General features: G+C 41.0%; 1 protein-coding gene across 1 annotated transcript in view; it reads right to left on the bottom strand.

The window, feature by feature from the left end:
• Nucleotides 1-2,969: 2,969 nt before the first annotated feature.
• The window catches only part of AP3S1 (adaptor related protein complex 3 subunit sigma 1), a 52,006-nt gene continuing 44,941 nt past the window's right edge, over nucleotides 2,970-10,034 (bottom strand). Inside the window, exon 7 of the mRNA XM_052779146.1 lies at nucleotides 2,970-3,442. The gene's annotated coding sequence lies outside the window, so the exon portion shown is untranslated. The remainder of the gene's footprint in view (nucleotides 3,443-10,034) is intronic.

Here is a 10,034-nt window from a genome sequence, read left to right as displayed (position 1 = left end):
ATGGAGTGGCAGGCCACTTATCCCATGTGCATTGGCTGACCCCTCAGCTTATGGCACTGCCTACCTCATTAGCTCATTCCTAACTCTAGCTTGTGTTTCTCCCCTTACCTCAGAAACACAGGGCAGGGAAAAAATAGACAAGAACATGGAGGCAAGTGCTGAACAGGAAACACTGCTAGCACAGGAAGATCTCAAGTTACTGGGATGAATATCTCATGGGAAACTGGAAGGGAAGCTGGCTTATTGCAGGGAGAGGTGTTGGGTGACAGAGATTTAAAGGAAATCGGGCTTCATTAGTTCTGCTGCTCGTGGAATAACTTGTTCTCCCTTATGGTTTACTTACCATGTTTCAGCAAGCATATGGAACATAACTATTCTAATAGCATCTTCTGAACTCGGCAAATATTTAGGAGCTGCATTCTAATATGTGTTCTCTTTTTCTAGTTGTTATGCATTAGATGAAGGTGTCATGGGATACTGCTGCTCAAAAGTAATGCTTGGCTAAAACTGTCCGGATAGAATGGGTGGTCATTCCAATTCCAGGAGACAACACACGTGTCCAGCTGTGTGGAAAGGAGGAGACAAATACATTTACAGGTTCCAAATAAGGAAGACTTCAACTGGAAAAATGTCCCTGTTGCAACACATAACTGTCTCTCCACCCTTAAAAAACCTCAGACAGATAATTTCTCCCTTTTGAGTCATTCGTTTACCTCTATTTAACAGGAAATATGAGACTATCATGCAGCTGTCCGCATTCCCCTTGCAGTTGGAATAAATTGGTTTAGATTTATTCAGATTAATTTAGGACTAGAAATATTACTACAGCTTTACCCTTCTCAAAATCCCATGTACTCATTTGACACTCCAACCAACCTGTGTTTTGTTTGCCTTCACAACTGCCAATCAGCTTGGCAATGGACCAAATCCCAAGTCAGGATGCTCTAGTGCTTAGTGAACCCTGAAAAGCACCAGGTCAGTGGGAGCTTCAGGGTATGTAGCACCTTCCAGAATCACCTGTTTTGATGTCATGCATGTTGGCACCTTGTCATTGAGTCGTTAACAAGGGTATACTTGAGCACATGATATGCTCAGGAAGACACATCCTTCCAGATATCAGTTGTTGGGCTTTTTCCAACACTTAACCTTCGTTTCTCTCCTCAGCACCTCTAGAGATTGTCTTCCCATGCGTTACCCTGCTTTGGTGGATAGACTCTCAGAAGCCTAGCTCTCCAAACCCACTGGAGAGGACACTGGGCTGTGAAATCTAGGCAGCAGGAAGGCACTCCAATCCTTTTTTCTTGTTTTAAATCTTGTTCAACATTTTGGTTTTTCTGGACTCTGGAAGCCAACTCACATAAGTAGGTAGACGGAGACCTGCAATTCCTTATATTAAGGCAGAGCCTCTTGTTAGTACATTCATCTACAGCTGGGCAGATTATAGGCAGGGATTTTTTCTGTGTGAAGAGAGAACTTTAATTTAGATTACTTCTCTGAGGACTTTACCATCTGGAAACAGAAACTGCTACCTAGAAAAAACGAACACTAAAAGCAGAGGCTCAAAGCTACTTTATGAACCTAGGCTTCTGGCAATAGTAGTTAGTTGTTCAAATGCCTTTTAAACATCGCCTCATGGACCTTCCCGTCTTTGCACACAAAGCCATATTTTGAACCACTTAGGAATGTTATAATTTGTTTGATATGGCCTGTGGTTTCACAATGATGCTGAGCTTGTCATTGAGGTTACCCTAGAGAGAATGACAGATTTGTTTAGATCATTCTTTGCCAGTCTTTGCTAATCTTTGCACTCTTTAGAGGGGTTTGTGCAAATTGTAACATCTAAGACGCTTCCAGAATTACAGAAGTCCCAAAAGAATACAAAAGAGTACAAAAATGAATGGAGAAACACTGGCATATTTGATCACAGGGTTCAGCCCCCCCATCCTACTTTCAAGACACTTTATGAAACTTGCACAACCCCTTAGTCCAGCTAAATAAATACTCAGTTAAATAAAGCTGGTCTAGCTTGACAGCAAAATCTAGCTTTCAGTTTCCATTGTTCCTGTCACAATGCTATGCACTGAGGTACAAGGATGTTAAGGAAGCTTGTTTGATCAGTACTGCTTAGTATCAGAAATTTGCAGGTTTGTTGGTTTCCTTCCCAATGTGCAGCTATACAGACTGATGGCTCCCATTGAGTCTGTGTGGAATCCTGAATGGTTGGCACTGCTGAAAAGTTCAACTCTGTATTTTGTTAAAACTAGCATGATTTTTTCGAAACCTACATTCTTTATGGTCAGTGCTCTGGATTTCCTGATCCCACCATTTCCTGGTACCAAAGACTAAGGAAGAAAATCTGCAGATGGTATAACCTGGCAAAATCAATAAAGAGTCCGGCTTGTAACCTCTCCCTACAACCTTCATAACCTATATTAAGTTGGAGGGATATGAAGAATTATGTAAAGATATAATGTTTTATATATACAAATAATGGTAACCATAAACACAGACACCTTTCTCCCTGTATAACATTAACTGCCACTTGAAATTAAGAATCTTCTCTATCTTTTGAAAAAATTAGATTTTTGCTATTGCATTATACCGAAAATAAAAATGCTCCACTTGTATTAGTTTGAGATGTTACATACTGAAACAATAATCTTTTATAGTGGTTTTAATACAAGATAGATTGATGTATTGGATGTTGTATGTTTTCAAATGGAGAAAAAACATGCAAAATAAGTGAAGGTCAAATTTCTTGTGGTTAAACCCATGAAGTAAATAAAGAACATATTTTGTTTGTTTGGATCTTGGGGGAACAAACTGTTTTTACGGTGGAGTAGTGTATTACACTAAAGCAAGCACTGTAATGTATTGCATTTCAAAATCACGTATGTATAAAATAAGGAATGTACTGACATCCAACATAATCAGCCTCAGTTACAAAACCTGGAAACAATTCTGAAAAGTGAAAACTTGAAAAAACATACGTTTATTTTCTAAATGATAACATACAAAGGAGGAAAAAAACCTGCACTGAATGTTGGCGTAAACCTTCTTATTACTAGGAACTAATAGTGAAAATTTGTTTATCGTACATGACTTTCTTACATGAGTCTAATTCAGACTGATCATTCAAAATGGCTATATTTGAAACATCCTGTCTTGCTGAACCCCACTAACCTCCTCATGATCCAGGTCTTCATGATGCAGTATTTTACCTTAATTCCCATACTTGTGTTTCACTAGGAAAATTGTACATCATCTTTATTGAATATGACTTGGCAGGTATTTTGTAAGTTTTGCTAGTAAAATTTAAAAATATGGTAACTTAAGACAACTACAGTTCAGAAGTGGTTAGGAGGAGTGTCTGGAAACTTTTTAAACTTTGAAAATTGTTCCTGTTCCATTCAGGGAGAAAACCAAGATCCTTCAAGATTTCCTGCAAAGAAACAGAGAATGAGAAGCTCAGAGTAGAGAATAACATTTTGTTATTGGAACTACTAGTTGACTGGAGGGCATCAGCAGTCCATGCAGTGATACTGCTTTGGGAGCTCCTTTGGTTTGAAGCAAAAATTGCATGTAGTGAACACCCTCAGCAAAAATTCCTATCAACTTTGATTCACTCATTAACATCTGTGGTCACACCTAATCACCATTTTCCAAACCCCTTATTTTGCAAAATTCCTAACCTGCTGAATTGATCTCTCTCTCCCAAGATAAACAAGCTGCTCTGTATTGATTTATGAGTGGTTGCATTTGGGAATTACTATGTGGTAGGGAATTACGACATTTCTAAATTAACAGTCGTGTTGAGTATGAAAATGCTAGCCTCTGTGATCCACTGGAACACAAGATGGATCTCAATATTCCTAAAGGAGGAGTGAGTTAAGCTCATTAGTTTTATGAATACAAATAAACACAGTGTGTTTCTAATTATATCAGTGAGGCACAGTAGAGTGCGAATTAATAGGATACTTTTGTGTGCCTGAAGTCTGTCAATCTTTTCAAAAAACAGTGTGCTTGCCCCTCTTCCTTTCCCCAAGCACAGCTGATCACTAAGCAGCATTAAGTCCATCGTCACAGCCAGGACAGTTTAGGTCACAATCCTTAATCTCCTTTATATGGGGACATTTATACTGTCACTACATAAGCGCTACACAAACAAGTAACACAGCCTCTTTGCTGGTTGTGCCAAGTGGTATGAGTGCTGTGTGTGGTGGAGCTTAAGAAGAGTAATACTACATAAGCAGATCTGAAAACATCCCAGTCACAACTACTCAGACCATCTCAAGCTCAAAAACATTTAAAAACCTACTTTTCAGGGCTATCCTCATAATAAAAGGGACAGAAAAGAGAACAGATTTAAACAAAACCCAAACTTCAAAATGGATTCAAGTATGATGGTCTTCACAACCTCTTATGGATCAACATTTTGCAGGCTATTACATCTTCATTAGGGGCATATGATTTTTCAGATTAGAAGTGCACTTTACACAGCTACAACTCTAACTTCCTGATTGCTTAACTTCTGTAAGATTATGTTCATTAAGAAAACACAGGAAAGAGAACAGAGGTTACCTAAATTGGAAGTTTTGTGTGTGTATCTGTTTTTTGGGGGCTGAGTTGTTTTAAACTGCAGAGACACCATGATAAATTTAGTTTAATTATGACAGTTGTGATTATTCCTCAATTGCCACATAATGGTAGAACATGTCTACGCTGCACGGTCGTCTCGGCAAAACTCTCATGTAAGTACAGCTATGGTTTATTCAGCTTGGACAAAGCACTTTTTCGTGCTTAGAAAAAGAGTTTAGAGAAGTAGTAGGAAAAGAAATTATTGTACTTTTATCTATCTATCTACCTATCTATCTATCTAATCCCCCTCCTGAGTCCACTCCAGCACATAAGCTTAGAAATTTCACAAGTTAACAAATTTCCAGTAGATCTCTGATCCCATTTTCCTCCATAAGGATCAGCAATAACCCCCAGATCCTATCCCTGATTCACATTCCTCTTTCTGCTAGACCCTCCACCCAAACAATTCCACAACCAGAAAGGCACATGCAATACCACTTAACTGTAAGTTTATACTAAAACAATGCCCTAATAAAAACAAAACGACTTTTATGTATTCATTCCAAGACCAGGAAGTTTTATAGCTGTCATTTGGACCTGTATACTTTGGCAAATACACTAGCATAACTCATGCAAATTCTCTGGCATGGATAAAATTGATTTTATTCTGGAGCAATTACTGTGTTCACAGAATAAATGTGGGTTTGATATTAAGATTTCATTTATGGTAGAAAAGCCTGTCCACCTGGAGAAGACATTCCAGAGCAGTCTGAAGAGAAAATTGCCCCCATAGTCCTCCCCAGTGGCTTGATAGGATCCATAATTTTTATCCAGTCAAATGCTTCTGCAGCAAAGTCACAGCCCTTCCTGATTTTCTCATCGGGCAGTCCTCCAGCAAACTTCACCCTGTGCAGCAGAGTCTCCCAGTAGTGTCTTGATTCTTTCACTCCCACCCTACATTTGTGAGTCATCCTTGTTTTTTCTTCAGATATTTCTTCATATGCCCTCCATGTGTCTGTCCTCCTTCCCATGACTTTCTCCATCACCCCTCTCTCAAACTGTTTTTTCCCTAACTGTCCTCAACTCCCATTCTCTCCTTGCCAAGAAACTCCCTTTTTCAGTTTCTACTCCCATCCCAAAGTTTTCTACTTCTTTCCTTTGAGTCCATTAAATTAATGGATTTTGTCAAAAACAGATTCTTGCCTGATTGCAAGCAAGGAAGCAATATGGCCCCTCAAGCAGAAAAACTGGCATTACTGTCACCTCTCCAGCTAAACTGGAGGTCTGCAGCTCCCCGTGTGTGCTGTGAGCCAGCGGATTAGAGGATCTGCCTAAATATGAAGCTGTGAACCCCAGCTGTCCATCAGAGCTCCTATAAACAAATCCTCCACTGGAACTGCCTCCCCAAAACTCTCACCCGCTAAATCTCTACAAAGAATAAGATCTCTACAGAAACTCTGAAGGAGGGGATAGATTTTTTTTTTTATACTGAAACCCAGAAACTCTAGGGAGGGGAAAGGCGAACAATTTTGTTAAGGCAAAGGAAACATATGGTGTAATAATTAACTTGAGGACAACATAAAATCATATTAAAATACATTTGCACTGGCCCTGTGCTGAAACTGTGTGCTGAACAGGTCTTTGTTGGTCATTAGTCACTGAAACGCACAAACCTTCGGCACAGTGTTTGAATGTAATAAAAAGACTAAATAAGTGGAAAGCCACTGGCAGCACACCTTCTGGTGATGGACTGTCTCTTTTCTTTACTGTTCTCCCTAACTTGAAACATCCTGCATTCAGCCTCCCCACTGCTGTCCAGACACAGCTCTGCTTTTGCCATCCACCGTGGGGTGGGTCTGTAGCCTGAAGCCACAGCAGCACATCCTCGGCCCTCGTAGGGCTCTGAGCATCCTGGGGCTCCGCGCAGTCCCCATCCGAGCTGGAAAGAAAAGGGAAGGAAGAGCAATTGCATGACTGAACCACATGGAGCAGACACACACACATACGCTGTGCATTGCAGGGCTCATCGGAGACTGCAGTTTGCTAAGCTCTTCTAATGAATCCAGGCTTGGTGCAAATGGTGCCATCTCCAGCTAACGGAGATACAATCCACAGGATCAACCTGGGAGAAAGTGTGTGCCTTCACTTTGAAAACTCAATTATAACCCTTCTCATCTCCATTAGCAATTCTAGCCCTTTCAAATGGTGCAATCTTTCCAACATATTTGAACTGCTATTTGGAATTTCATTGCTAAAAAATCATGAGGAAGGCCAGTGGGAATGACAAGGAGAGGCATTTGAAATTCCACAAGCGTGTCCTTCTAAGAACAGGTATGACTGCCACAGCGCCCATCAGTGAGTGGATGTTATACACCGTTACAGTCAAACTCAGAGAGGAACACATAATAGCTGAATTGCTAAATACACCTCTGAAGTATGAAACAACCTGTTATTTTCACTCTTGTTTTTGATCAAGAGACTTTGCATTGCCTGTATGCTTTTAATTTTCAGTTGTTAGAAATCGAAATAATATCTAAAAACTTAAAAAACTGGATACCAAGCAAACTTAAGTGACTTTGGAATACTGTTCATCCTTTCGGTGGACAGGAGAGAGATCTTAAAAGGAAATACCACTTGGGAATCTGACTCTTGGCACTGAAATTAACATACACGCTGAAGAAATCCAACATTCCTCTCCATTTAGGCTATCATTTACTTAATAGGTAGTACTGCTAGGAGGGTGCATGAGTGATGCATGAAGCATCAGAAAGTGCACAAACATGGTATAAGTAATTTCTTGTTTGCAAACTTTTAAGATTATGTAGCACTTACTAAGAAACAGCAAGTTTTCTCTTTTCTCATATGCAAATCCATTTGCTTCCTTCTTGTGCCTTTCTCTGTTACTGCTTCCTCATCACTCATGCCAGCTTTAGAGATATGTTTGTCATAAAAGTAAAATTAGACCAAGCAGCAACTGTCAGAAAAAACACACATTTTACAAGCAGTTTAAAGCTTGCTGCCTTTCTCTTTACCTGAAAAAGATCTCGTTTTGCAAAGGCTTGTCCATTTTCCTATATATATCAGTTAACCTAATAAATTATTTCACAACTCTGTCATACTTTTATCCCTGGGTTATAAAATAACCTATTTAGTTCCTTCTTTTATAACCTTCCTTATCCTTTATTTTCCTTCTGGAAATATTTTATTTTGGGCAGCATTCTTTTTAAGCTGCTCTGCAAACTACCAATATCTTTTCACCCAAGCCCTCTCATGAATATTTCCCTCCTGGGAAACCTAAGTGAGATTTAGCAGGAAGCCCTTCATCATACATACTTATGAAAGAATGAATTTACAGTAACAACTTCATGCATGATGCAAAGCCCTATTGTGTTTGTACCTTTCCACCTTCTCTTCCCTCATCCTACTACCTCTCTTACTATTTTCTTGGTTTTGGTTGGGCTAAAGTTAATTTTCTTCACAGTAGCTCATATGGTGCTATGTTTCAGATTTATGACCAAAACAGTGTAGGTAGCACACCGTGTTTCAGCTATTGCTGAGCACTGCTTACACAACATCAAGGCCTTTTCTCACGCTGTGCCTTCAGCGAGCAGGCTGGGGGTGCACAAGAAGCTGGGAGGGGACACAGCCAGCACAGCTGTAATTTGTTTGTTCTGATCCACAATGCTTGGATATGAGTGTTTTAGTAAACTGCAATCTAACTTAAACTAAGAAGATACTAGAGTGGCATTTAATGACTTAAATGGGCTGTAACAGATTCCTAAGAACTGAAATTTCCACAGCCACAGGGTCTCATTTAATGGGCTGACACTTCTAAGCTTTTGCAATCTGTTGCAATGATGCCAGGAGGAAAAGGATGAGCACTAACTACTTCTTACCTTGCTACAGTGACTATTTCCTGGGTGACTTGAAATTGTAAAAGTTCTGGCTGTTCCTACCTGCTGTTGTTTTTTTTCCTGAAGATCATCTGAGCGACAGCACCTCTTGATGGAGAGCTGCAGTTCAGGCCTTTTGAGGAGCCTCATACCACCCAGGAGAACTGTAACACCTCATGAGACTTCCTCAGACAACCAGTCCTATACTACAAACTCAAATGTTACCCTCTGGGAAGAGGCTCTCATATTAACTTTCTCCCTCCTTCGCCTGCACCATGACTCCACCATGCAGGTCTATATAAGGGCTTGTCCCTAACAAATGTTTATCTGTCCTTAAGTGAGCAGGGGAAACCTGAACCAGGATGCAGATGCCTGTATTAACATATTTCTATATAGCAACATATTCTATATATCGCCTGGGCAAACACAACTTGAATGAGTGCACAACACCTTGCAGAGGGACGGCAGCCAGAATGTGCCCTGCTGGACTTTGCTGGAGGTATCTGTGATGATACCTGTCCTGAAAAGACACAAAAGAATGACAGACTGACAGCCCTCCCTGGTGAAGCAGACTCTGTAACAGAGACACAGGCAGGCGAGTCTATGACACATGAGATGCCAGGGTGTCTCAGGGAGGAACAGAACCATGAGTTCTGTCCTAGGGTGACCCAAACAATTTCTGACGTCAAAACGGCACCTCACCTGGGAACGGGATGGGTGTTTGAATCATGGAAGTTCTTTGCTGTCCTGACACACATCAGCACAACAAATTATTGTAAAGACTATTTGGATTGCAGAGTCCATTCCAGTTCTGCTTCTCTCTATGCGCTTTTGCAGACTGGTCAAATTTGTTGGGATGGGCCTTTGGTGGAGGAGATGTGGGTGTGACTTAACATGGCTACACCAAAGGCAAAAGTTTCTTAGATGTACACAGAGTACTGATCATACAGGTATCCCGCCATACACAATGGGTCATGCAGGTACCCTGCAAACATCTGAAGACAGCTTCTGAAATTCAACTTATGTCCCACAGCAACTCTGCTGGCTGAGTGCTGAAAATCATACAAGAGGGTCCATGGATTGGACCATGAAAGCCGAAAGAAAACAGGGATACACTCATCCATCCAAAGCAGCTCACAGTCATCATTACAGGTCTGCTTCTAGCTTCAGCTGTGGTGACATGTTCAGAGACAATCCGGAGGGGGATTTGCTCCACTCCTGGTGCAATCCTGTTGGGTGGCTGGACAGCAGAGCCAGCCCAGAAAGGGACCTGTGGAGCCTGTGTGTGCTGCTGAGTTTCAGAAGAGCTAAACTGGGCAGAAAAGCAGTGGAATATGGCACAAGTGTGCCTGTCACTCTGCCTTTCGAGATGGATGATGGATCAACTCAAATGCCTCTAGCACTCCAGCCACAGGCATACTCAGTCTGTGCAAAAAGGGGATGTCTCGACCTCTGGTTCCTCCCTGGTCAGACCACACTGTCACAGCACTCCTAATGCACCACAAGGCCAAAACTTCTGCAGACAAGAAATGTGGCTGCTAAGCTGACATTGCAGTGTGACTA

The sequence above is a fragment of the Harpia harpyja genome, chromosome Z (genome assembly GCF_026419915.1).
Source record: "Harpia harpyja isolate bHarHar1 chromosome Z, bHarHar1 primary haplotype, whole genome shotgun sequence".
NCBI classification, from domain to species: Eukaryota; Metazoa; Chordata; class Aves; order Accipitriformes; family Accipitridae; genus Harpia; species Harpia harpyja.
This window is presented reverse-complemented; position numbering and strand designations above follow the sequence as displayed.